General features: G+C 47.1%; 1 pseudogene; it reads left to right on the plus strand.

The window, feature by feature from the left end:
* Positions 1-881: 881 nt before the first annotated feature.
* On the plus strand, positions 882-1484 carry LOC111178185 (N-alpha-acetyltransferase 50 pseudogene; annotated as a pseudogene).
* Positions 1485-24706: the final 23222 nt, after the last annotated feature.

A 24706-nucleotide genomic window follows, 5' to 3' on the forward strand; every position in this document is an offset into this window, starting at 1 on the left:
CTGTAAATAATTTTTCTGACAAGCAGCACACCTTTGTATTATTTCTTGAATTATTTGACCCTTATTCCAAATGTGGTACAATTCCAAGGTTTTCAGTATACTCCTTTTGTTTGAATAATGTTGCTGGTGTCATGAAAAAGCCATCCAAGCATATAATAAGTGAGATACAAGAATACTCCTAGAGTGTAATTCCCATATTCCTATGATATTCTTCATAGCTCTCCTTGGTTTCCAATTTTCTAAATCTTGTGGAGTTGTGTATTTCTGAAATTGTAAATAAGAGTTCTTGGATAGAAGTAATGGGGCTTCAATTTCCCCAGTCAAGACCTAAGTAGCCCTTTCTGTGGCTTGGTGTGCAAATTAATTTCCTTTAGATATGTCATGTTGTTGTCTGTTATGAGTTCTACAACGAATTTCAGAAATCTGTTGGAGAAGCGGGGGTGACTAATAAATCAGCAATTACGTTTCTAGTGTGATATTTCAGTTACTACTGCTATGAGAAAGTTCCCTCTATTCCTCCACATTTGTTCCATAGCATGACAGATACCAAATGCATATTTACTATCAGTATAGATATTCACCTTAAGATTCGTGGCTAATTTAAAAGTTTGTATAAGAGCTAGTAGTTCCGATGAAAGTTCACAGCGCAGCGGCGGGTCTGGCTGGCGGCGGCGGGCGGGAGGCGAGTGCCCCGTGTGCGCTTGTGGAGATAGAGGCGCGCTCGACTCTCGAGGCCTCCGTCACCAGCTCAGCTCCCTGCCCTAGGCGAGGAGGGCGGCTTGTGGGGTTGAGTGGCCCGAGCTGAGGGTGCGGAGAGCTCAGGGTGGCGACAACAATGGCGTTGATATCGGTGGTAACAACAGCCTCAGCAAGCCGGGAAGATGGAAGGGCGGATCGAGCTGGGAGATGTGACACCACACAATATTAAACAGTTGTAGAGATTAAACCAGGTCATGTTTCCAGTCAGCTACAATGACAAGTTCTATAAGGATGTGCTGGAGGTTGGCGAGCTAGCAAAATTTGCCTATTTCAATGATATTGCTGCAGGCGCAGTATGTTGTAGGGTGAATCATTCACAGAATCAGAAGAGACTTTACATCATGACACTAGGGTGTCTGCCACCATACCGAAGGCTAGGAATAGGAACTAAAATGTTAAATCATGTCTTAAACATCTGTGAAAAAGTTGGCACTTTTGACAACATCTATCTGCATGTCCAGATCAGCAATGAGTCTGCAATTGACCTCTACAGAAAGTTTGGCTTTGAGATTATTGAGACAAAGAAGAATTACTATAAGTGGATAGAGCCCGCAGATGCAGGAAAACCTCAAAGTCCCTTCTGGCCAGAACGCACATGTGCAAAAGACAGACAACTGAACAAATTACAGATGAACTTTCTTGCACTTGCTTGTCGCCAAATAAAAGAGATGCCCATTGATTCCCCACCCCCCTCTTTCTTTTAAAGCTTTCCCCCTTCCTTGCTCTTGTTTTTCCTCCTTTCAAAACTCCTTCCCTTTCCTCTAAAGGTTTTAAACTTTTAATGACTTATTAATCATGTTTGGATTGTTTTAGTTTTCTTATTTTTGTGAGGTGGTTTGACTGTAGGAAGGAGAAGGTATAAATAGATCTGTCTAGTTTCACAGATAAGATATATGGTCCCAAAAACTTGTGTCAATTTCATTTCTTTTAATGTCCTGCTTTCACATTGAAGGGCAGAGTCTACAAAATACTGTATAATTCAAAGGACAAAAAGCAGCAGCAGCAATATCTTGTTCTCTAACTCATAGACAAGTTTAGTGTGTTTGTGGTACTTTGGGTTTTTCAAGATTTTGTGGGATACCAATCCCTATACATTGCCTTCACTCCACCTTTTGTCCTTCTGAGTATTATCTCAGAAGTTGGACCATTGTTATCCTTGTAAGAAATACTAAGCTTATTTTGTTCTGTTAAGCAGTTATTTCTTCCTTCCTCGCTGGCGGCTGAGGGTAGGTGGGACAGTTTGAGTAGGTAGTATTATACTTTTGTCTCAGCATTTGAGTTAAACTGATTTTTGCTAATGAGTGGGCTGGTTGTTATCAGGTTTATTTTTCTTGCTGTTGATTGTTAGAAGTGGCATTAACTTTTAGAGTGTGGGCTGGTGAGATTAATTTTTAATATCCCAGCTAGAGATATGGCCTTTAACTGACCTAAAGAGGTTTGTTGTGATTTGCTTTTTTTTCTCCTGTCCTCTTTCTTCAGTAAACCCACAATAGGTAGTCAAACCTTAAAAATGGAGTTGATGTCCTCATAGGTGAGTGCCCCTAAATAAACCCGAAGCAAGCATTGTCTCTTGGACATACTAAAAAATACCTAAAAGGAAGCTTAGATGGACTTATGGCACAACAAATGAATTTAATATCAGCTAATGCAGACTGTTAGAAGTGTGCACTGAGCATTTGATTTTAGAGGAAAGAATATCTAGACAGTATTTTTGAGAATAACATAGCTGTGCTATTGCTTATCTGTTGGAGAACATCCCAGATTTGCTTACATTCTGTGCATGTGATATTGAGTTTAAGAATTTGGGTGTGGGGGAATTGTTAAACATATTGCTTCTATTCTTGGAAAAAAGTAGAAGTCTAGAAGCATTAATAATGCAAATGTCACTGTGACCTCCTCTACTGACAGGACTGGTTTATGCCAGATCGTTTTCTGGCACATGAGTGGCTTTGATGGGTCGATAACTTTTTGTAAGATAGAAGACATCTGAAATTTTCATGTTTTCCTCCATAATCCCATCTCCAATATTTAAAATTTTCTACATTGCCAATACTGGTGGCCCAAGAAGTGTTTTCATTAGACTTTAAAACAATGCACAGGGCTTGCATTTTCTGTCATTTGACTTTAAAAGGAATGCTGATTCATAATATTTATCCTCTTATGTAAATTCTGGCATAAAAGTTTCATCTCTTCATATATGTTGAATGACAAAATTATTTTACACAATGTTCATGCACATTTTATAATCTTAAGTTCTTATTTGAGAATGTAAAAATACAAGGTACAGGGCTTCCCTGGTGGTGCAGTGGTTGAGAATCTGCCTGCTAATGCAGGGGACACGGGTTCGAGCCCTGGTCTCGGGGGATCCCGCATGCCACGGAGCAACTAGGCCCGTGAGCCACAACTACTGAGCCTGCGCATCTGGAGCCTGTGCTCTACAACAAGAGAGGCCGCGATAGTGGGAGGCCCGTGCACCGCGATGAAGAGTGGCCCCTGCTTGCCACAACTAGAGAAAGCCCTCGCACAGAAATGAAGACCCAACACAGCCAAAAATAAATAAATAAATAAATAAATAAATTAATTAATTAAAAGCCAAGCATTTGAAGCCCTTTAAAAAAAAAAAACAAGGTACAGTAGACTTCAACAGTCTTAGCTGAGTGCGAAGAATAATATAGAAAAGGAAGATAGTTGATAAATGAGCTTATAGGGTTATAATCTCAAGGTAGTAAAAATGTAGAAAGACCATGCTGGTTTCTTGGGTATCAGTTGCTTAAGCAGTCCAAATCTAAGCTTAGAAGAAAAGTTTAGCATTAAGCACCTTTACCTTCACGGATAAACTTCAGCTTGCTCTTGCCAAGAGAAGAGTGCCTGAGTTACAGAAGGTATAATTAGTTTGAAAATTCAGCCTTTTTGTAAACTTCAGATATCAAAATAGATTTTGATATATAAATGAGTTTTGTGAAATGACACTGCCTCTATTTCTATAACCATTTCACCTGGACTATCTAATCAGTCCTATGAATGTATCCCTAAATGTATTTAATGAAAACCAAATAGCTGCCTCATGACAATTAAGTACATATTATTTATGGAGGAAAAAATATTAAATTTTGAACTGTGTAGGCTCCCTATCAGTTTAGTGTTTCTTTTCCCACACTAGTCACTGACTTTAACCTAAATTGTGTTTGTAAAGGGTGAATTGTCCTACATCAAACTTACATGAAATAATTCCATCCACTTATGGAAGAGGAGGATGTAGAAGAGGTAGAAGCTGGGCACTAGTTAGTGTGCCTATGAGTCGGTAAAGACTGAAATAATGTCCCATATTCAGTTGGTTATTTTGATAAAAATTATCATTGAGGTAAAACAATTCTATTAACTGGAAGATCACAGGATATATCCATTATATTTTTCAGGGCAGATAGTTTTTCTGTGGGGCAAATAGGTAAAAATTATATTGTATGGTAATGGCATTAGGTTCTAAAGAAAAGAATCCGCAGAGAAATCTATGCAATATATAATTGGTCCAGATTCGTTTTCATTTGGAGAAAGAAGTTCAGAAATATCCCCAAAGCAGTTTACTCATCAACTGAAAGTCCTCCAAAAATAGAACTATTGGGAAACCATGGTATATGGGGTGGAAAAGAAAAACTCCCTCAGTTTTTTGGAGGGAATAACTTTAAAAATACTTAAATAGCTGAGTTTACTTGGTGCAGTTAAGATTTAAACTTGTTGATTTTAACATTGCTGTTACATCTGAAATAAACTTACCTGATGTTCTGGTAAAAAAAAAAAGAAAGAAAGAAAGAAAGAGAGAGCTAGGAATTCTACTTCTTGGGCTGACTTTATATTTGGGAGAGGATAAGCCTCTAAAACCTCATGAGGACTGACTACTGTATATGATACTTTTCTATTTCCCTGTGTGTCTCTCACTCAAATTCTATCAGTGAACAATATTAAATCAAGATTAGGAATAGGAATATCAGATAAGTCAGGCAAACTTTGAATATCTTCTGCTATAACTGTGAGGGAATCATTGTCTGCTATTTGGTCAGGATTTGGCAACAGAGTAGCTGGGTTCAAAAGGTTACACCTTCCTAGAATAACATTAGGATTAGACAATAAGACTTGTTCATACCTAGTCCAGTGGCACAGTGACAATGTTGTATCTTATGAATTTATAAAATAGCAGTAACAGCATGAGGTGCATATAAGTAAGTTAAATGTTCCAGAGTCAAAGCCTGAGACTTTTCAACTAGAATACCAACTGCTGCTAAGGCTTATAAACATCCTGGCATCTCTAGAACAAAAGAATCCAACAACACATAAAAGTAAGCAATAAGCCTATAATCAGAGCCTAACTTTTAAGAAAGTACACCACTTTCTTAAGTGCTCCCTTATTATCATTACAAAAAAGGTGGAATATTTTGTCAAAGTTAGGAACTCCTAATACCATTGGGCTACTCTAAGTGTTTAAAAGGTTTCTCTAGCTTCTTTGGACTACTGTAAAGGTTCTGGTGATGCATCATGTGACATCTCAAAGAGATGGTTAGTATTTTCAGAAAATGCAGAGATACATTGCGTGCAATACCCAACCAACCCCCCAAATTGGTGGAGTGGTTTATTTTTCATGGTAGTTTACTTCATTTATAAATAGGCTGACTTTGTAATGGAACTACCTTTTGTCTATTGACTAATATGAAATGTCCCAAATATTTGACTTCAATTTGACGATACTACAATTTATCTAGGAAGGTTTTATGTTCTTCAGCAGCTAAAAATATTAAGAAAGCCAAAGCATTTTCTTTATAGGCATTTAAAGTCTTAGCAATTATCAATAAATCATTCACGTATTGAACTAGCATGGGCCACGAAGGAACTTCTTCAAGTTCTTTTATAAATATCTAGAGAATATATAATAGGCAAATCTCTGAGAGATTCATTGCCACAAATATTGAAAGCCTCGATAGGTAAACACAAAGAAGAACCATGATTCCTCAGCTAAAGATGAGAAAAGAAAGCTAAAAATAAGTACCCTACAGAAAAATATTTAGGAGATGCAGGTATAGAGGTTAAGATAGTAGCAGGGGGACTTCCCTGGTGGCTCAGTGGTTAAGAATCTGCTTGCCAATGCAGGGGACACAGGTTCAATCCCTGGTCTGGGGAGATCCCACATGCCACGGAGCAACTAAGCCCGTGAGCCACAACTACTGAGCCTGCGTGCCACACTACTGAAGCCCACACGCCTAGAGCCCGTGCTCTGCAACAATAGAAGCCACCCCAATGAGAAGCCTGTGCACCGCCTGTGCACACAACAAAGACCCAATGCAACCAAATACATAAATAAATAAATTTATTTTTAAAAAAAGATAGCAGGGATGGATATAAAAGATGTCAGAGAGGGCTTCCCTGGTGGCGCAGTGGTTGAAAGTCTGCCTGCCGATGCAGGGGACACGGGTTCGTGCCCCGGTCTGGGAAGGTCCCACATGCCACGGAGCAGCTAGGCCCATGAGCCATGGCTGCTGAGCCTGCGTGTCCGGAGCCTGTGCTCCACAACGGGAAAAAATATGTCAGAGAAATGACTAACTTCTTGTACAAATTTATAAGTTGAACTTTCATGTCAAATTTTCCTTCCTCTTTATAGGTACATGGCAAATGCCCCCCTTTTTTTTTATTATGTCCCATCTTTCTAGTTATGTAATTGCAGGTTCTAGTTCTTGTATTGGAGCTAAAGAGAGAGGATATTGTGACCATGGCCATGGTTTTCATTTGTTGTAAGCTATAACATTAGTATTAATCCTTTTTATTAAAGGTGTCATTTGTTCATAGGATTCCTAAATCCTAATTCCTAAAGATGAATCTATTTCCTATAATTCAGAGTGCTTTTCCAGCACTTTTTTAGGTGAGACTGTCACTCTATCCTGTCCTTCTTTTGTTTCAGAAGGACATATTTACCAAAATCTCCATCTAGAGTATAGAATATGATAGCCCTTAGTTTACAGATCAGGTCCCATCCCATCAGATTAAGAGGCACAACAAGAGACAAAAGAAAAGCATGCTCCTCTAACAGATGACTTATTTGCACAGGAACCTTAGAGGAGAAGAACAGGTAAAATGTTGTGCAGAGGTACCCACAACTTGAATATTTTTATAGGTAAAGGAAAAATGAGAAAGATCATTAGAAAATACAGAACATGTGCCTCCAGTATCCATAAGAACAGCCAGGGAAAGATTAAGGCAGGGAAAAGAAACAGACATATAAGTATTTCCCATTCTCAGCTCCAAGTTTCCCCCATTATGCCAATTTTGCTCATTAGTTTGCACCACTTGCCAGTTATTTCCTGTGTGATTTCCTGGGGGGTAGTCTCTTTGACGCAGTTGTAAAGCTTCAGAGTTGGTTTCCATCCCTTGCATATTCTTCAATCTCTTCTGGCATCCATTTCTCCAGGGCCCCATCTTCTTATAATAGTGACATATTGACTTTACATTAGGGGACTCCCTCTTATGAGTTGATGACTTCAGATAAGGGTCTCTTTCCTTTGTGAATAATTTTAACTGAAAAGCTAACACTGAGGTCTTAAATTTCTTTTTGTCTTCTTTATCTTTCTCCATACTTTCCCAAAACTGAGTTGCTGTTGCTGCCAATATCTGAGAAACTGTCCTTGCCATCCACCTACTTTTTCTCTTACTTGTGCTTGATTTCTAGGCAAAAAGGCTGCCACAAAAGTAGAGAGGACAAAGGGCTTTTACTAATCTGCCCCTGGATCCATCCTTGTAAATTTAGATAATGCCCAGTAAACTATTGGTGAAAATCAGAGAGGATTTATCCAGCTTCTTGAGTGCGGCATTGTAGTTTCTTCCAGCTCACCTTCTGCAGAAAGACTTCGAGGATTGCCAACATCAATCCCTTGTGCTGAGTTTCCAAGGTATGAAAAGCAACCTGAGTTGTTGGAGGAGGCAAACTGTAGACTTCCTGAGGCATGGTATTCCCTGATAATAGGAGTTATTATTTGGTCTCTGTTATGAGTTATATTGTGTCCTCCAAAAAGATATGTTGAAGTCCTAACACCAAGTAACCTGTAAATGCGACCTTATTAGGAATTAGGGTCTTTGCAAATGTCAACAAGCAAAGGGCGGGCTCTTATCCAATGTAACTGGTGTCCTTTTAAGAAGATGAAAACACTGTGTGATGACAGAGACACACAGGGAGAATGCCATGTGAGGACAGAGGCAGAAATTAAAATGATGCAGCTGCAAGCCAAGAGTACCAAGGATTGGCAGTCACCAGCAGAAGCTAGGAAGAGGCAAAGAAGGATTCTATTCAGTCTCAGAGAGATGACCCTGCCAACACCTTTATTTCAGACTTCTAGCCTCCAGAACTGTGAAAGAATAAATTTCTGTTGTTTTAAGTCACCCAATTTGTGGCACTTTGTTATAGCATCCCTAGGAACCTAATAGAGCCTCATCATGCTTGTTCCTTTAGTCGAGCAAGACAGCCAATAGCAATAGTTCATGCAGCAGCCAGTATACATCCCATGCGTAGGGCTGTAGGTTGAAAACACTCCATGAAGCACCTCAGAAAAAAGTTACAGATCTTCCTGGAGCACTGGAAAAGAGCTCTTAAAATAGTAATAGCTGGCAAAAGGGTATATGGACTCTTACCATTTCTGGTGTTCCCAGGAGTCCTGGATAACCTCTAAAGAAGCATTTGAGCTTTGGAGCTCCAGAAGGGTAGGATAGATTTTCTTCATGCAGAGATTAAAAAATAGGGAGGTTTGGAAGCCATTCTAGTTTCCATTCTCATTTTGCCATTTATACTGCTTTTTAAAATTATTTTTCTTGCAAGTTACCAGGGCAACCAGATACTGTAAGGAACGGCACCAAAAACGGAGGAGAGCTTAAACAAGCTTTATTTGGGAAGGCTCCCGGGCGAGGTTCACTGGTCCAAGAGAAAGGGGCCAGAGAAGTCACGCCTGGCTGCGGGTGCGAACAAAATTTATAGGGGTGGACACAGGGGAGGCGCTTGCTGTGTGAAGCAGCCCCCTTTTTTGGTAATCTTTCGGGTGTTGTGGCAATGTCAGGTGTCGGTTGCATCAGCCTCAGAGCCGTTGGTTCCGCCCCTCGGGGAGCGGGAAGACCTGGGCCGAGTGGAAAGTCCCGGGTCTGTTTCCTGAGCAGGTGGAAAGTCCCGGGCTGATGCCACTCGTGTGTCCGGCTGCATCAACCACCCTGGCAGGGGTTCCGTCTGACTCCCTGGGCCCTTCCCTGGACCTGCTGGCCTTACATCCCGACTTCTTTGGTGTAATGGGGCGACGTTTGGTCTCTGGCTACTTCCTGCTGTACGGGGGCGCCAGAAGGGAGTCGGGCGGCCAGCAGTGCGGAGGTTAGGGGAGGGCGGCAGCGGGGGGTTCTGTGGGTAGTAAGGCATATGGGTGGAGGAGCATCTGATTCACCGCCACCCAAGAGACTTCTTGTATATGGCTGCGGAGAAACCTGTTGAACCACCTGAGAGACGAAGGCGGGTCTGTTGTCCTACTGGATGGAGATCGGCAGGCCAAATCGGAGGATGATATGTTGGAGAAGGATGGTGGTGACCGTATCCACCGTTTCTCAGGCCGTTGGGAAGGCCTCAATCCAACCTGAAAAGGTGTTAATGAGAGTGAGCAAATATCGGAGGCATTTACAGCAGGGCATGTGTGTGAAGTCAATCTGCCAGTCCTCGCCAGGTTGGTATCCGCGCATCTGGTGAGTAGGATTTGGGGCCGTAGGCCTCTTTGTGGAGAGACGGACGCGCAAGTCTGGCAAGCCGCATGAGTTTTTGAGATGGCATCTCTGAGTCCGGGCATGTAAAAGAGAGGATCTAGGAAATGGAACATCGCCCTTGGGCCAATGTGTAGGGACTTGTGGATGTCTGATAGGAGGCTGGCCGCTTAGGCTGAAGGGAGGGCAACTTTGTTGTCCATAAAAATCCATCCTTTTTCGGCCTTGTGGCCCCCTTTGGGTAGTAGGGCTGTCTCTTCATGGGGGTTGTATGCGGGTCGGATTGAGGTGGTGAGGAACAAGATCAGAGCTGGAGGGGCCTCTTTGGTGAGCTCGCGGGTCATGGAGTCGGCCTTTGAATTACCTTGTGCTATTGGGTTAGAAGGAGACTGGTGGCCCCTGCAGTGGATGATTGCCACCTCCTCAGGCAGTTGGAGGGCATCCAGGAGTTTTGCGATGAGGGAGGCGTTGACCACCGGGGAACCCTTGGTGGTCAAAAATCCGTGCTCCCTCCAAAGAGCTGAATGGCTGTGTGCAATCAGGAAGGCGTATTTAGAATCTGTATAGATATTGACCCTTTGGCCCTTAGAGCGGTCGAGGGCCCGCGTGAGTGCTATCAGTTCAGACCTTTGAGAGGTTGTCCCTTCTGGGAGGCGGTTGGCCTCGATAATGGTTGAGATGGTTACTACCGTGTAGGCCGCCCGGCGGTGTCCGTCGGGGCCGAGTATTGAGCTGCCATCTACAAAGCGGGTGCGGTCCAGGTTTAACAGTGGAGTATCAAAGAGTCCCTCCCTCGGCGGGCTGAGGGCCTCTACGACTTGGGGGCAGGAGTGGGAAGGGGAGGTCCCGATATCGGAGATAGGCAAGAGGGAGACCGGGTTTAGGCTGGGGGGGTGGGAGTCGAGGGAGATAGCAGGGTTTTCAATGAACAGCAGGTGGAATTCCTGGATGCGGGAAGGGCCCAAGAGAGAGACAGACTTATGGCCGAAGAGGTCGGCCAGTCGGTGGGAGGAGAATACAGTCAGCGGGCGGGCCAGGGTCAGTTTGAGTGTTTGTTTGGTCAGCTCGGCTGCTGCTGCCAAAGCTCGGAGGCATGGTTGCCATCCCTGAATGGTTGGGTCAAGTTGTTTGGAGAGGTAGGCCACGGGGGGATAGGAAGGCCCTATGGGTTGGGCAAGGGGTCCAGTAGCTATTCCGATCCGTTCATCTACAAAGAGGTGGAAAGGACGGTCTGGGTTAGGCAGAGAAAGGGGAGGGGAGGATATCAGGGTGTCTCTGAGGGTGAGAAAGGCCCATCGAACAGTGGAGGGAGAGGTAAAGAGTCCTTGGGGGGTTTCCTTAGCAGCTAAATATAGGGGCTTAGCAAGAAGAGCAAAGTTAGGGATCCAGTGTCGGAAAAATCCTATTAGGCCCAGAAAGGAGAGAATCTGGTCAGCTGTCTCTGGAGGTTGGAGGTCGTGGATGGCCTGGGTGCGGTCGGCTGTCAGGCTCTTTGTTGTGGGGGTAAGGTGAATCCCCAGGTAGGTTACTGAGGGTGTAGACAGTTGGGCCTTGGTTGGAGAGATCCGATAGCCGCGAGAGCCGAGATAATTGAGGAGGTCAGCAGTGTGTTGTTTTGAGAGGCTGAGAGATGGGCTACAGAGGAGGAGGTCATCCACGTATTGGAGGACTATACTGGGGGTAAGAGGGCAGGAAGCGAGGTCCCACGCCAGAGCCTGGCCAAAGAGGTGGGGGCTGTCGTGGAAGCCCTGGGGAAGAACCGTCCAGGTGAGCTGGCAGGAAGCCTGGGTATCCGGATCTGTCCAGGTGAAAGCAAAAAGGAAGTAGGAATCAGGGTGTAGGGGGATAGAAAAGAAGGCGTCTTTGAGATCTAGGACCGTAAAATGGGTGGTGGACGGGGGAATATGGGAGAGCAAAGTGTATGGGTTTGGCACGACTGGGTGGAGGGGAATTATCGCCTCATTGATCAGTCGGAGGTCCTGGACCAGGCGGTAATCTCCTGAGGCCTTGCGAACAGGCAGGATGGGGGTGTTGCAGGGAGAGTCCGTGGGGACGAGGAGCCCCTGATCTAAGAGTCTGGTGATAATAGGTCGCAAGCCCCTTAGATGAGTTTCAGAGATGGGGAATTGGGGCCTGGATGGAAACTTGGAGGGGTCTTTAAGACGGATTAGGACAGGGGGGTGGTGTGTCGCTATTATGGGTTTTGATGTATCCCAGACATGGGGGTCTATCCGGTTGGGGGAGATGGGAGGAGGAAGAGAGGAGGGAGAGGGTTCCACTACCAGACTGGGGAGGGGGAGCAGGAGTTGAGAGGAGGAGGCCTTAGGATCAAGTCTGGCAAGTTGGAGAGAGGCCCCTAATTGGAAGAGAACATCACGACCTAGCAGAGGAACCGGGCAGGACGGTATGACTAAGGAAGAATGAGTGAAAGGGAGCCTTTCGATGTAATATGAGAGGGGGCCGGTCTGGAGCAGGAAGAACGGCTTACCGTCGATGCCCATAACCGAGATCTGGGAAGGAAAAACTGGCCCTGAATATGTAGGCAAGACTGAATAGGTAGCCCCCGTGTCCACGAGGAATGAGATGGACTTACCCGCTACCTGTAGCGTTACCCTGGGCTCGGCGAGGGTGATGGGGGTCTTCGAGTCTGGGTGATGTCAGTCGTCAGCCAATCCCAGGAGCTCGAGTGGTAGACCCGTCAGGTCGGTTCGCCCTCCACGTGGAGGCGCTGAGGGAGGGCCGGCCGTAGGACAGTCACTTTTCCAATGGCCTGTTAGCCCGCAGCCAGGGCAGGGCTTGGAAGGAGGCCGGGGATTGGGACATTGGCGAGCCCAGTGCCCCTCTTTTCCGCACTTGAAGCAGGCCCCTTGTGGGGTTGCCTTCGGCGGGTCCCATGGATGTTGTCCATGGGAGATGGCCGGCCGCAGGGCGGCTACGAGGGCTTGGGTTTGGAGGGCCACCTTTTGGTGCATCCGAGCCTGTCGGCTGGACTCTGCCAAATCTTCACGGGCATTGTAGACTTTAAAGGCCATTTTTACCAGGTCTTGGATGGGAGTCTGGGGGCCGTCCTCTGCCCGCTTAAGTTTCTTTCTGATATCAGGGGCTGATTGGGTGATAAAGTGGGTGGCCAAGACGGTTGCGCCTGCGGGGGTGTCAGGGTCCAAGCGGGTGTAGCGAGTTAGGGCCTCTGTAAGGCGGTTGAGAAAAACGGCTGGATTTCCATTGGGCTCTTGGATTATCTCTTTTAGCTTTTCGAAGTTGACAGTCTTGTGGGAGGCAGCCTGCATACCAGCCAAGAGGCTTTGGATCATTAGATCGCGTTTGCGGCGACCGTCTTGGCCGTCCTGATAACTGCAGACCGGATCGGTGTCAGGAACGGCAGTGGCTCTGACGGGCATAGAGTTATCAGTGAGGTGGACCTGATCTGCATGGTTTCGGGCAGCAGTCTGAATTCGTTCCCTCTCGTCGGGGGTCAGAGTGGAAGGTAGTATCACAAAGATGTCGTGCCAGGTTAGATGGTAAGCTTGAGAGACGTAGCGAAATTCTTTGATGTAGCGGGAGGAGTCAGCAGAAAAGGAGCCTAATCGCTTTTCTATTTGAGAGAGATCTTGGAGGGAAAAGGGAACATGAACCCTAACTAATCCTTCCGCTCCGGCCACCTCTCTTAAGGGACAGAGAGGGTTTGGGTCTTGGGAGTCGTGGTGGTGACAGCGGGTGTGTGAGCTGATTGGCGAGGAGAGGGGCGAGGGGAGAGAGGTGGGGGGGGGAAGCGGGGGAAGGGGAAGCCAAGGGGGAGGTTGCCGGGGGAAGCGGGGGAGCGGTGGGGGGCGCTGGGGTGGGCTCAGGAGGGAGAGGGGCCGGAAATTAGGGGCTTCGATGTAGTGGATGTCTGTTTGGCAAGAAGGATCTGGGAAGTGGAACAATCGACGCAGAGGGAAGGGCGGGAGCGTAAATACCAGAAGGCCTGGACGTAGGGGACCTCGGACCATTCACCCGTCCTGCGGCAGTAGTTATCTAAATGCCAGAGGATGTTGAAATCGAAAGTCCCTTCAGGAGGCCATTTAGATTGACTGTTTAGAGGGTACTGTGGCCAGGCCTCGGTGGAATAAAATATGAGCCGCCTGCGGAGATCTTGAGAAAAACCTAGTTTTGTAAAGTTGGCTGGGAGACACTCCAGGGGTGCCTTAGGATCTGGTTTGGATTCTGAAGTCCCCATGACCTCCGGTCTGTCCCCGGGTGAACAGAGAAAGAGAGAGACGTCTCTGGCCTCAGTCTCTCGTCACAGCGGATCGGAGAGCAGTCAGGCGGTTGGGACGTCTCCACAATCGCCCGAGGCTCAGAGGGAGGATGGAGGAGTCCCTGACGCGGCCGCGGTTAAGGACAGGGAGTCCGGTGGGTAGGGACCCTGGGGGTCGAGGGGAACGAAGGAGGAACTTACCCCGCTTCTGCCGGATCGGGTGGGTGAGCAGAGGTCCCCGGTCGTTCCCTGGGGGTGGTGGAGGGTAGCCCCGCGGTAATTTGTGGGGCTGGGTACCCCTCCCGGGTTTCGGCACCAAATGTAAGGAACGGCACCAAAAACGGAGGAGAGCTTAAACAAGCTTTATTTGGGAACGCTCCCGGGCGAGGTTCACTGGTACGAGAGAAAGGGGCCAGAGAAGTCGCGCCCGGCTGCGGGTGCGAACAAAATTTATAGGAGTGGACACAGGGGAGGCGCTTGCTGTGTGAAGCAGCCCCCTTTTTTGGTAATCTTTCGGGTGTTGTGGCAATGTCAGGTGTCGGTTGCATCAGCCTCAGAGCCGTTGGTTCCGCCCCTCGGGGAGCAGGAAGACCTGGGCCGAGTGGAAAGTCCCGGGTCTGTTTCCTGAGCAGGTGGAAAGTCCCGGGCTGATGCCACTCGTGGGTCCGGCTGCATCAACCACCCTGGCGGGGGTTCCGTCTGACTCCCTGAGCCCTTCCCCGGACCTGCTGGCCTTACAGTTACCAATCCAATGCCTTTATTCTAAGGCACAGTCTCTTATTCAAATTCTAAATGACTCCTTGCTCTTTCCTTTAATCATTTTTGCTTCCCTAACTATGTTTTGCATGTTTGGTTTTTTGAGAATCTCAGAGGTGAAATTGAGACTTGGGCAACCCATATCAGGACATTTGAGTAAGGCTGGCAATTCTCCCTCTTCTAAAAGGAAGTCATCTCTGGGTCTCAGACCCACTAGGAACCATCCATCCAAGAGGTCATTACCCACCTTCTCCCAGGTCCTAGATTGAAACAAGGAACAGTGAAAGGAAACAGAAGGAGCAGAAGGGGCAAAAGTAGGGAAGAATTGTGAACTTGGAGAAAGAGAAAGAATTTTCCGTTTCTTAATATCTTCCTCCAATATATTAATTAATTGTTTATGGCTACCCAATTCATTCTTGCATTTACTTCCTGAGAAATATTCATCTCAGAGATTTTTCAATAATCCATTTGGTTGGGTTGGGTTTTTCTAAAAATTCCTGTAAGTAGACCAATTTGTCTACCCCAAAAAAGCCTTCCTCTGGCCATTGAAATACAGTAAGTCCTCTACATACGAACATTCAAGTTGCGAACTTTCAAAGATGCGAACGTGCATTTGCATGTCCAACCACGTAAGTTAGTTCACGTGTCTGGCTTCCATTGTCACTTGCATGCATCCTCTACAAATGGCTGAGCTTTTGTGTACTTTACTGTACAGTGCTGTATAGAGTACAGTAGTACAGTATCTTTATTTCAAGCCCAGGATGTCCGGAAGCAAGTGTAAAAGCAGCGGTGATGTAGCTGGTACTGCTAAGAAGCGCCAGGAATTGGAGGCCCAGAGAAAGAATGAAGAGAGACCAGGGAAAGAAGAAGTAACTGAAGAACCAAAGAGATTCACGATGCAGGAAATGGCAAGGGGATTTTCTTTATTTGAGGAGGCACTGTTAGCTTTTGAGGCACAGGACTCTAACATAGAATGGTACACGAAGGTTGCAGCAGCCGTTCACAATGCAATCCAGTGCTACCGTGTCATGTATGATGAGAAAAAAAGAGCTACTACCCAGACATCACTGGATCGTTTTTTCAAGAGGGTAGATAGAATTGAATCCAGCAAGGAACCAGAACCTGTGCCATCAATGTCAGGCATGAGTGAAATTGCAGCTTGCCCTCTATCTCCTATTGCTGATGATCCTTCAGCTCTACCATCTCCCACCTCCTCTCCCTCCTACAGTCAGTAACTCTTCTTGCCTGTTCACTCAATGCCAGCCCCTGGATGCCAGCTGTTGTACTGTACTACTGTATTTTTCAAGGTACTGTACTGTAAGATTAAAAATGTTTATTTTTGTGTTTGTTTTTTATGTATTATTTGTGTGAAAAGTATTATAAACCTATTATAGTACAGTACTATATAGCTGACTGTGTTAGCTGCATACCTAGGCTAACTTTGTTGGAGTTATGAACAAATTGGACTTATGAACTCATTCGTATGTAGGGGACTTACTGTATAGGGTTTTAATAAGTATCCTCATCACAAACATGATAGAGTGAAATCAGTCTTTTAAGAGAGAGACCTACGAGCAACATTCTGGGCTTCCCATATTTTTCTACCATTGAAGCTAATGGTGAACCAAATGGATTCTTAGAACCTGTATTACCTATTTTGCTCAGTACTTTTGGTAAACAGTCAGCCCATATTCACTTTATAGCAGGTGCTACATTGAACTTATTTGGAAGTCCTATATTTCATAATTCTTCTTCAGGCTTAGTCTGGCATTCTGCTCTCTCATAATTGTTTATCAGGCTTATTCTGCCATTTTGTTTTCCATAATTCCCATGGTTGCCCCTGACAGTATATCTTGTACGTATAATTCTTCACATCCTTCAACATTCTTCCATAAAGTTAAATTCCGTTTCCCAAAAAGCATGATTTTTTTAATGGTTGCATGATATTCTACCACATGGCCATGCCATAATTTATTTTAATACCATTTTCCTCTTGTTGGAAATTCATATGATTTCAAATACTTTCCCATTATAAACAATGTCATGACAAAGATCCTTATGCATAAAACATGATGCATATTTCTAATATTTTCTTTATGCTATCCAGAAGTGGATGCTCATGAGGATGAATATTTTTAAGCTTTAGTACATATTGATACACCACCTTTGGGAAAAACCATACTAATTTATGCTCCCATGGGCAGTGAATGAGAGAGAACTTATCTCGTCAAAGATATACATAGCCTCATGTTGCAGAAATGAAAAGACTGGTAATCTTGATAGGAGAGAATGAAAGAATGAGATCTTGCTGATTGCAACTAATGCAGATGAAAATGTTTGGCATATAGTATGGACTTGTCTGTTTCAACATAACAACTTGACATGGGCAAGTTATGTTATCTGTGATAATTAAATATAGACTGCCTAAAAGAATGGCAGTTATACATAGGCCTATATAACTAGGGTCAAGTTGACAAACAGTAGTACCTGAGGTTGTTGGAGATGGTTCAGTAAGTTGGCTTTTATTTTTGAGGTTTAAAAATTGTCTTTAGGGCTTCCCTGGTGGTGCAGTGGTTGAGAGTCCACCTGCCGATGCAGGGGACACGGGTTCGTGCCCCGGCCCGGGAAGATCCCACATGCCACGGAGCCGCTAGGCCCGTGAGCCATGGCCGCTGAGCCTGCGCATCCAGAGCCTGTGCTCCGCAATGGGAGAGGCCACAACAGTGAGAGGCCCGTGTATCGCAAAAAAAAAAAAAAAATGTCTTTAAGCTTTAAATTTTTAATAAAAACATTTAAGTAATACATGTTAATGGTACAAAATTCAAAAGGCACAAAAGGGTACATCATGAGAAATATGTATCCTATGCCTGTTCTTTCAGTGACCCAACTCTCCTGCCCATGGTTACCAAGTCTCTTGTTTATCTTCTCAATGACAACCTGAGAATTTACAAAATAAAATTCTTTTTTATACACTTTTGCTCTTCCACACAAAGGGTACCATATGATACATACTGTTCTGTACCTTGCTTTGTTTTTTTTTAATTTTGTTTTAATTTTTTGCCTGCACAGCACGGCATGCGGGGTCTTAATTCCCTGACCAGGGATTGAACCCATGCCCCCTGGAGTGGAAGCATGGAGTCTTAACCACTGGACCACCAGGGAAGTCCCCTCCTTGCTTCTTTTAGTCAGCAGTTTAGCTTGGATATCATGCCATATGAATATATAAAGAGCTTATCTATATGTGTAAGCATATATTGATTATTTAGCATATATTTGTGGAAGACCTACAAGGTGTCAGGCCTATTCTACACACTGAGATATGGCAAATGAAACACAGAATCTCAACCCTCATGGAACTTATATCAAAATGGGGAGAAACAGAAAAACAAAATAATAAGTAACATATGTTATATGATGGAAAGTGTTATAAAGAAAAAGAAAATGTTTGTTGAGCACCAACTGAATGTGCCCTTGATCGCTGAGGGGACACCGGCATGGGGAAGTGGTCTGCCAGTCAGATTGAAATAACAAAGCCCAGGCAGGCCCAAGTCCAGGAAGCAGCACTGCTTAGGAAGCAGCAGCTGAGGCCTAAAGATATTCAGGATCAGGGCACAGATAACCAAGCAGGGAGAAGACACACTGCTCTCCTCCTCTGACCAGAGCCAGTTATTCCTAAAACAGAAACCCTAGCAGAGAGAGAAAAACCTGAGCACTGACTGATGAAGTCCTGGGACAGGAGGTCTCTGCCTGAGTAGAGTAGTGGGAGAAGCCTGGGCTCTGGGGCAGGAATTGGATCCAGGACCTCTTTGTAAATTTGTCCATCCTAGTGGCTTCTTCCTTAAGGAGGCTAAAGACCAGGCTGTGGGTGGGGGATCAGAGGGCACCAAGTGATGGTGAGGCCCCACCCATTCTGTCCCTTGAGTAGTGGCAAGAGGTAGGAGGTGGGCCTCACAGAAGAAAGAGGCTACATGTCCCTACAGCAGGGCAGATTGGGATGACTCCCTTGGCTCCTGCGGGAAAGAGCCACAGGAAGACAGACTTGGGCCATGTGGGGCAAAGCACTCTCTATGGGAAAGATACAGAAAGGGCTGTTGCAGGAGGAAGTGAGCTCCCTGTCATCTGGAGGTTATTATCTAGGCGGAGGGCAGCGTGTCGAGGGGTCTCTGTCATTCAACAAGAGGTAGGACCCCAGGACTGTTGGGGGCCCGTGGACCCTAAAATGCTCTGATCCTCCCATCTTTGGAGGACAAATCTTGCCCAATCCTTTCTGGCCTGGTCAGGTGGCTCAGAAACACCCCAGGGACTGCAGGCCTTTTCTGGGGTTTCAAAAAGGAGCAGCATTAGCATTCATTAGTGCTCTAATTGGCATCTTAATTGCCAGTTTCGCTCTGGTCTTTTGGTCTTTATAATGGATATCTGGTGCATAGCCCTCCCCCAGCCACCCCACCCCCAACCTTCTCCCTAGAGATCAGCTCCCAGCTGCACCTCACCTTCCCTTCACCTCCACCCGCATGCACCGACAAAGGCTGGAGGCAGGGATGAGCTTCCCCAGGGCATCTGCATTGTACCTCCTCTCCCTCCCCCTTTCAGTGAGCTCAGGAAATTGGTTTTAATCCACCAGGCTCCAGTTGCTTAGCAACGGAAGCGCCTGCTCCTAACAACCAGGAGCCACAAAGATGCTGCAGAGAAAGGGGGCTGTCTGGGCCCTGCTCCTGCTCAGCTCCTGACTACTGCCTCCCTGATGTTTTTTTCTCATTGAGTACAGCCAGCCTTCCTCTCTCAGATGCTGGGTCTTGAAAGGCTGATCTCTGGGGCAGCTGCCTGACCTCACCCCCTATCCTGCCTGTCTAGAGCTTCTCTGAATCCCACCTCCCAGGACAGCAGGAGGTAGTTCATGATCATAGCAGGGTGGCTCTAGGAAGGGCCCTCACTCTGTCTCTCAGAGGTCGCTGGCTATGTTGGTTCTTCCAGTCTGGCCTGGTGGGTGGAAGTAGAGTTGATCTCGGGTGGCCTCGGCCTGCAGAGGCTTGAAGCAGGGTTTCGGTTCCCAGCCAGAGACTGAAGTCAGGCCGCAGCAGTGAGAGCGCTGAATCCTTGCCACTAGACCACCAGGGACCAGTGGCCAGTAACAAGGCCCTGGCCCATCAGCTGTGTAGAAATGAATTTCCACAGAGAGTCAGAAAATAGTGAAACAAGTGTCTATTAGGAGGAAAAAGAGTACGTGTGAATAGGCACACACACACACACACACACACACACACACACACGGGTGGGCTCAGAGAGAGTCACGCCCTCGTGGTAGTTTGAATCACTTATATGGGGCATTTCTTCCGGGTTTAATTTGGCCAATCATCTTGCTTTGCCTGGTTCTGAGTCCGTATTTGGTTTACCTCTGGGTCCTCCCATGTGTGCACACGCATCTCTTAGCCAAGATGGATTCTAGTGAAGAGGCCTATGGGTAGGTTGACATCAATCCCTTTTTGACCTCCAAGGAGCCTTTCTGCACATGTATAGTCGGGAAGGTCTCCTTGACCTCGAGAATGAGAAATATGTGGTCTCTGTCTCTTACCTGGGCAGGGCTCAGCTCCTCCTCCTCTTCATCTTGGAGTATCTGTCCACAGGGGACCAACTCCAGCTGCTCAGCCTGGGGCCCATCTACCTCCTGCCTCAGCGTGGGCCAGGCTCCTTTTACCCTGGATGAGAGCAATTCCTGCCCAGGGTCGGGGGGGTGGGGTGGGGTGTGCACTGTAACCCCAGCCCATCTGAGACTGAAGGGAGGCAAGGTACCATACTCCCTGGGCTTCTAGAGATCAGGAAATTGAGAGTCAGACATGGCCTCAGGCCCACACAGCCTTCCAGTGAGAGCTGGGTCTGAACCAATGCCAGAACACAGGGCTCCCCAACACAGTCAGCGTCCATGAGATTGCCAGGCCACTGCACAGCACCAGAGGCTTCTGCCTTCCCTCCCCAAAAGACAGCGAGGACAGAATTCTCCACCCCGAGGGGGAAGCCTCCTGCCCTCCTGCCTTCTGGAATGGCCCCAGCAAAGGGTGATCACCAGTGGAGAATTTCCATTTGACGAGCTGCTTTCCCAGAATTGTTTTTAACTCAATAAGAGCTCAGGAGCATCCCCCAGGGGAGGCCTGTCCGAAATTCTGACTCTGAGTGGGTGCTAGTTGGTATCTTACTTAACCGCAGACCTCACTGGTCTTCGCAGGAGGTGTACATGTGTGCACCCCCACCCCACTCCTTCTGTGGGGCCTCAAGCTCTGACAATGAGGCTGCCCCCAGGAATAAACCATGGAAAGTGGGGGCTGTAGGAAACCAGCGTCCAACAAGGGACCCCACCACCCCATCTATCCCCCCTGGGCCAGGCCGCTAGGCAGGGACAAGCCTTCCTCTGGGCAGCTTCTTTCTGCCTTCCCCACTCCTTGCTTCTCTCCCTCCCTTTCCCCCTTTCTCCCTCCCAAGTAAAGGGCTTCTGGCTTCTGGCTTCCATTGTCTGGCAACCAAACTGGGCTGCCACAGGCTGAGAGGAGCAGCACAGATGCTGCCTAATGAGGGGGCTGAAATGAGGGGGCGAAATCACTGTCTCTAGTCATATGTCGCTGTTGCTCACAAAACAGATACCAGGCTTTTCTTAAATTTGCGATTGTTGTTCTCTATAATGAAAAGTCTTCCAAAGGCAGACAGCTAAGCCACATTTGGGTAAACATCTCCTTGATCCACCCTTTTCTATTTCATATTAAAAACATTTTGTTGTGGAAAATTTCAAGCCTATATACAAGGAGAATAGCATAATGAGGCTCCTGTGGACATCACCCAGCATCAACAATTATCAACCCCTGGCCAGATATCACATCATTGTAACTGCATTTCAGTATCTAGCTTTGAAACATGAGAACTCTCTTTCTAACAGAACTACAGTGTCATTAGAGCACCTAAAGTAATTATCAATAATTCCATAATCTCATCAAATATCCAGGCAGTGTTCAAACTTCAAATGCCTCATCAATATCATGAAGTGCTGATTGTTTTTCATTTTTTGTTCTGATTTCACGGTTTATTTGAGTCAAGGTCTAAATAAAGGCCACACGGTAATCTAGAGGTTCCCCTTTCTGAATACTTCGGGGGAGAAAAAACTTTTCTCCTACTCTCTTAGGTTCAGTACCTAGGGCCTGCGAATGAAACTGATAAAAGACAGACTAACAGGAGAAAGAAACAGAGTGTATTTACATGTGCAACTTCCATATACACAGAAGAACTCAGTGACGATAACTCAAAGGAGTGGTTGGAATTTGGGTCTTATATACCATCTTAATAGATGAAGTGGGGGAGAAAGGCACTTGCCAGGAGTATAAATGACTTTTTGGAAAGATACACGGATTTTCAGGAGAACCAACACTTGATAAGAGAGGCTGTCATGTTTGTCTATACAGGTGTGAGTGGCCTTTCTATCTTTTCAGGGCCACAAAACTCACTTGGGGAAAAGATTTGGCGTAGACTTTTTATTCACAGTCTACCTTCCGGGAGTAGATCCGCCCTGAGAAGGAATTTTTGGCGCCTCATTTCCTAGAAGTTGCTGTTTTTAGTCAGATAAGGGAAGCTACAGAAAAGGCTTTTTTTCCCTGTTGTCTATCAAAGCTCAAATGTCTTCAGCTAAAATAATCTTTATACCAACTCTGGGTCCCGAGTATGTCCCTACAATATACTGAAATCCCAAGAAACCGAAATTACCCTGCAAACCACTAGCCCCCGGGCTCTTCCTGAGGCCTCCTGTGAGCCCTGCCTTGAGTTATGTGAGGCATTATTAATTCCCAAATCTTGGGATGAGGAGACTGAGATTCAGAGCAATGAAATGAAGAGCTCAAGGTCACCCAGCTACTGAGGCACGGGGGGCCAGGCCGGGAACTCATGTCAGGAGCCTAAACTCCTAATAAACACACTCTGCCACCTCCACCTGTCCTGCCTCCAGAAAGGCGGGGGAAGGCTTTAGGAAGGAGGCAGGGAAGGCCTCCACCCTGTCCCCGCCTCCTAGTCCAGGTCCTGCCTAGCATCTGTCAAAGACCCACGCGTTCCCACCTCCTCTGACCACCCTGGCCCATTTCTCTCTATTCCCAAGTGTCTGCCCTTGGGTGCATGTACCTCAGTCTCTCCCTCACCCAGAAGCACCCCAAGTGCGGGGAACTTATTTCTGGATATCTGTGACCTGCCCCAGCTGAGCCTCACCCAGAGCCACTTGGAAGGTACTCCCCAAAGGGCAGCTGACTAACTGACTGACTGCCCGAGTGAGGGGCCTTCTGGAGGGTGAGTGGGCTCAATGTACGGGCAAGGCTTTGAGGAGAGATCCCGGACCCCAGGCAGGAACAGCCATCAGACACTCCAGAGTGATGGGGGTCTCTCTTGCCCCCAGAGAAGGCAAGGGATTGCCCAGGGAGCAGCCTGGGCTTGGGCATCCTGAGGACAGGGGCCTCTGGCCTCTGGCCTCAGCCCTCCCTCCCATAGGTCATTTACCCTCTGAGAGCCTCAGGGAGTCTTCATCCGTGCAGCGAAGACACTCCGGAGAATCGCCTGGGCTGCCCTGTGGTTGAAGGAGGCCTCTCAGCTTGGAGTAATGGAATCAGCTCTGGCCCGAGAGCCCTGGTGGCAGGTCTGGGTCTCTGCTCTTTCATTACGCTGCTCTGTGACCCTGGGTGGGCTACTTCCTCCCTGTGGGTCTCGGTTTCCTCATCTATACAATGAGGGGGCTGCACCAGTCGATCTCCAGGGGCCCGTTAGCTTCCACGTTTCTGTGATCTCCAGGAAAGGGAGACCCACAACATTCCTTGGTAAATGATTGCTGTTTTTATTTACCTTTACAGTCAGGAGGGTCTTCCTGCCTGTGTCCCACTGTCTCTGAGCCTCATTTCCTCTGGCCGAGGCCTGGGTCTGTCTAAGCTTCTTGGCTGACCCAGAAGTACCTGGGTGGGTGACAGCCATTTTCATCACCGCAACTCAAGTCACAATGGTGGCAGAGTGGGCTCTAGAGCCCTCAAGTCCCTGCTCCCAATCCCCGAGGCGTTCAGGAGGCAGCAGTGTTGAGACATCATGCAGATGAGCAACTGTGGCACCGATTGGCTCCTTGCCCTCCATGTAGCCCAACATCCTCACTTTCCAGCCAAGGAAACAGGGACTTGTCCAAGGTTACACAGAGCTGGGACAGGGAGGAGCTTGGGGTAGGAAAGAGCTGGAGACCTCCTCAGGAGGGATCTTGCCTGGGCAGGGCGGGTGATGGTGAAGTGGAGAGCCAGTCCCCTAAGGAGCAGAGTTGTGGCATGAACTAAAACCAGTTTATGAAACCCACCCTCAGGGAGCTCCTGGGTTCTCCTGGGCAAATACAGGACACACGCACACACATGCACACACACACAGGCACACAGGCACACATGCATGCACGCCACAGGGAGAAAGGTCACAAGCACATCTGACTACCAAGTGCCTGAGCTGGGACTCTTAACTTGACCACCCACCACGAGCCACTGAGTATCCTAGCTACTTCTTTTATTCAACAACTAGTGACCGAGTGACTGGGAACCGAACAGTGAACAAGTAGGACGTGGTCCCTGCCCTCTCAGAGCTTGCAGCCTAGCTAGGCAGGCAAGCGCTCGAGAGGTGAGTCCAACCCAGGGAGCTACCCCCAGGCTAAAGGAAGCCAGGGGCTGTGGGAACCCAGCGGAGCCCGTCTCAGGGGCTCAGGAACCATCCTGTGCTGCAGGCACTTTCCTGGCTGTCCGTGCCCATTTCTGGAGGAGTCGGTTCTAGCTGGTTAGGAAGGTATCCTTGGGGAGCCATCGGTCTCCCCTCTTCAGGCCAGGCAGACGTGATCAAGGGTGCGGATTACCCTGCGGAACTTTTTGTCATGTCACTGATAACTGGGCAACTTCTGGGGCTTGGAGAAGAGGTGAGGCTCCCCTTCATCACACCCGGGGTTCTCAAAGTAGTGGTTTGGGACCCCAAAGCTCACTGTTGAGTCTTCAGTGGCTGTTCTGAGCAGAAGTTGAATATGAACTGGGTGCCCTTTCTCTTGCTGGCTCTTGTGATGCAAAGTGTGGGTTGCAAGGCCTCCAAAAATGGCAACAGTTCAATTGTTCTGAGAAACCGTTTTCTTTTTCCCCCACTCATGCAGAGAGCCAAGATATTGCCTTCTTCAAACCT

The sequence above is a fragment of the Delphinapterus leucas genome, chromosome X, assembly GCF_059928025.1.
Source record: "Delphinapterus leucas isolate spDelLeu-1000000601 "Yukka" chromosome X, BTC_Dleu_Yukka2, whole genome shotgun sequence".
Classification (NCBI taxonomy): domain Eukaryota; kingdom Metazoa; phylum Chordata; class Mammalia; order Artiodactyla; family Monodontidae; genus Delphinapterus; species Delphinapterus leucas.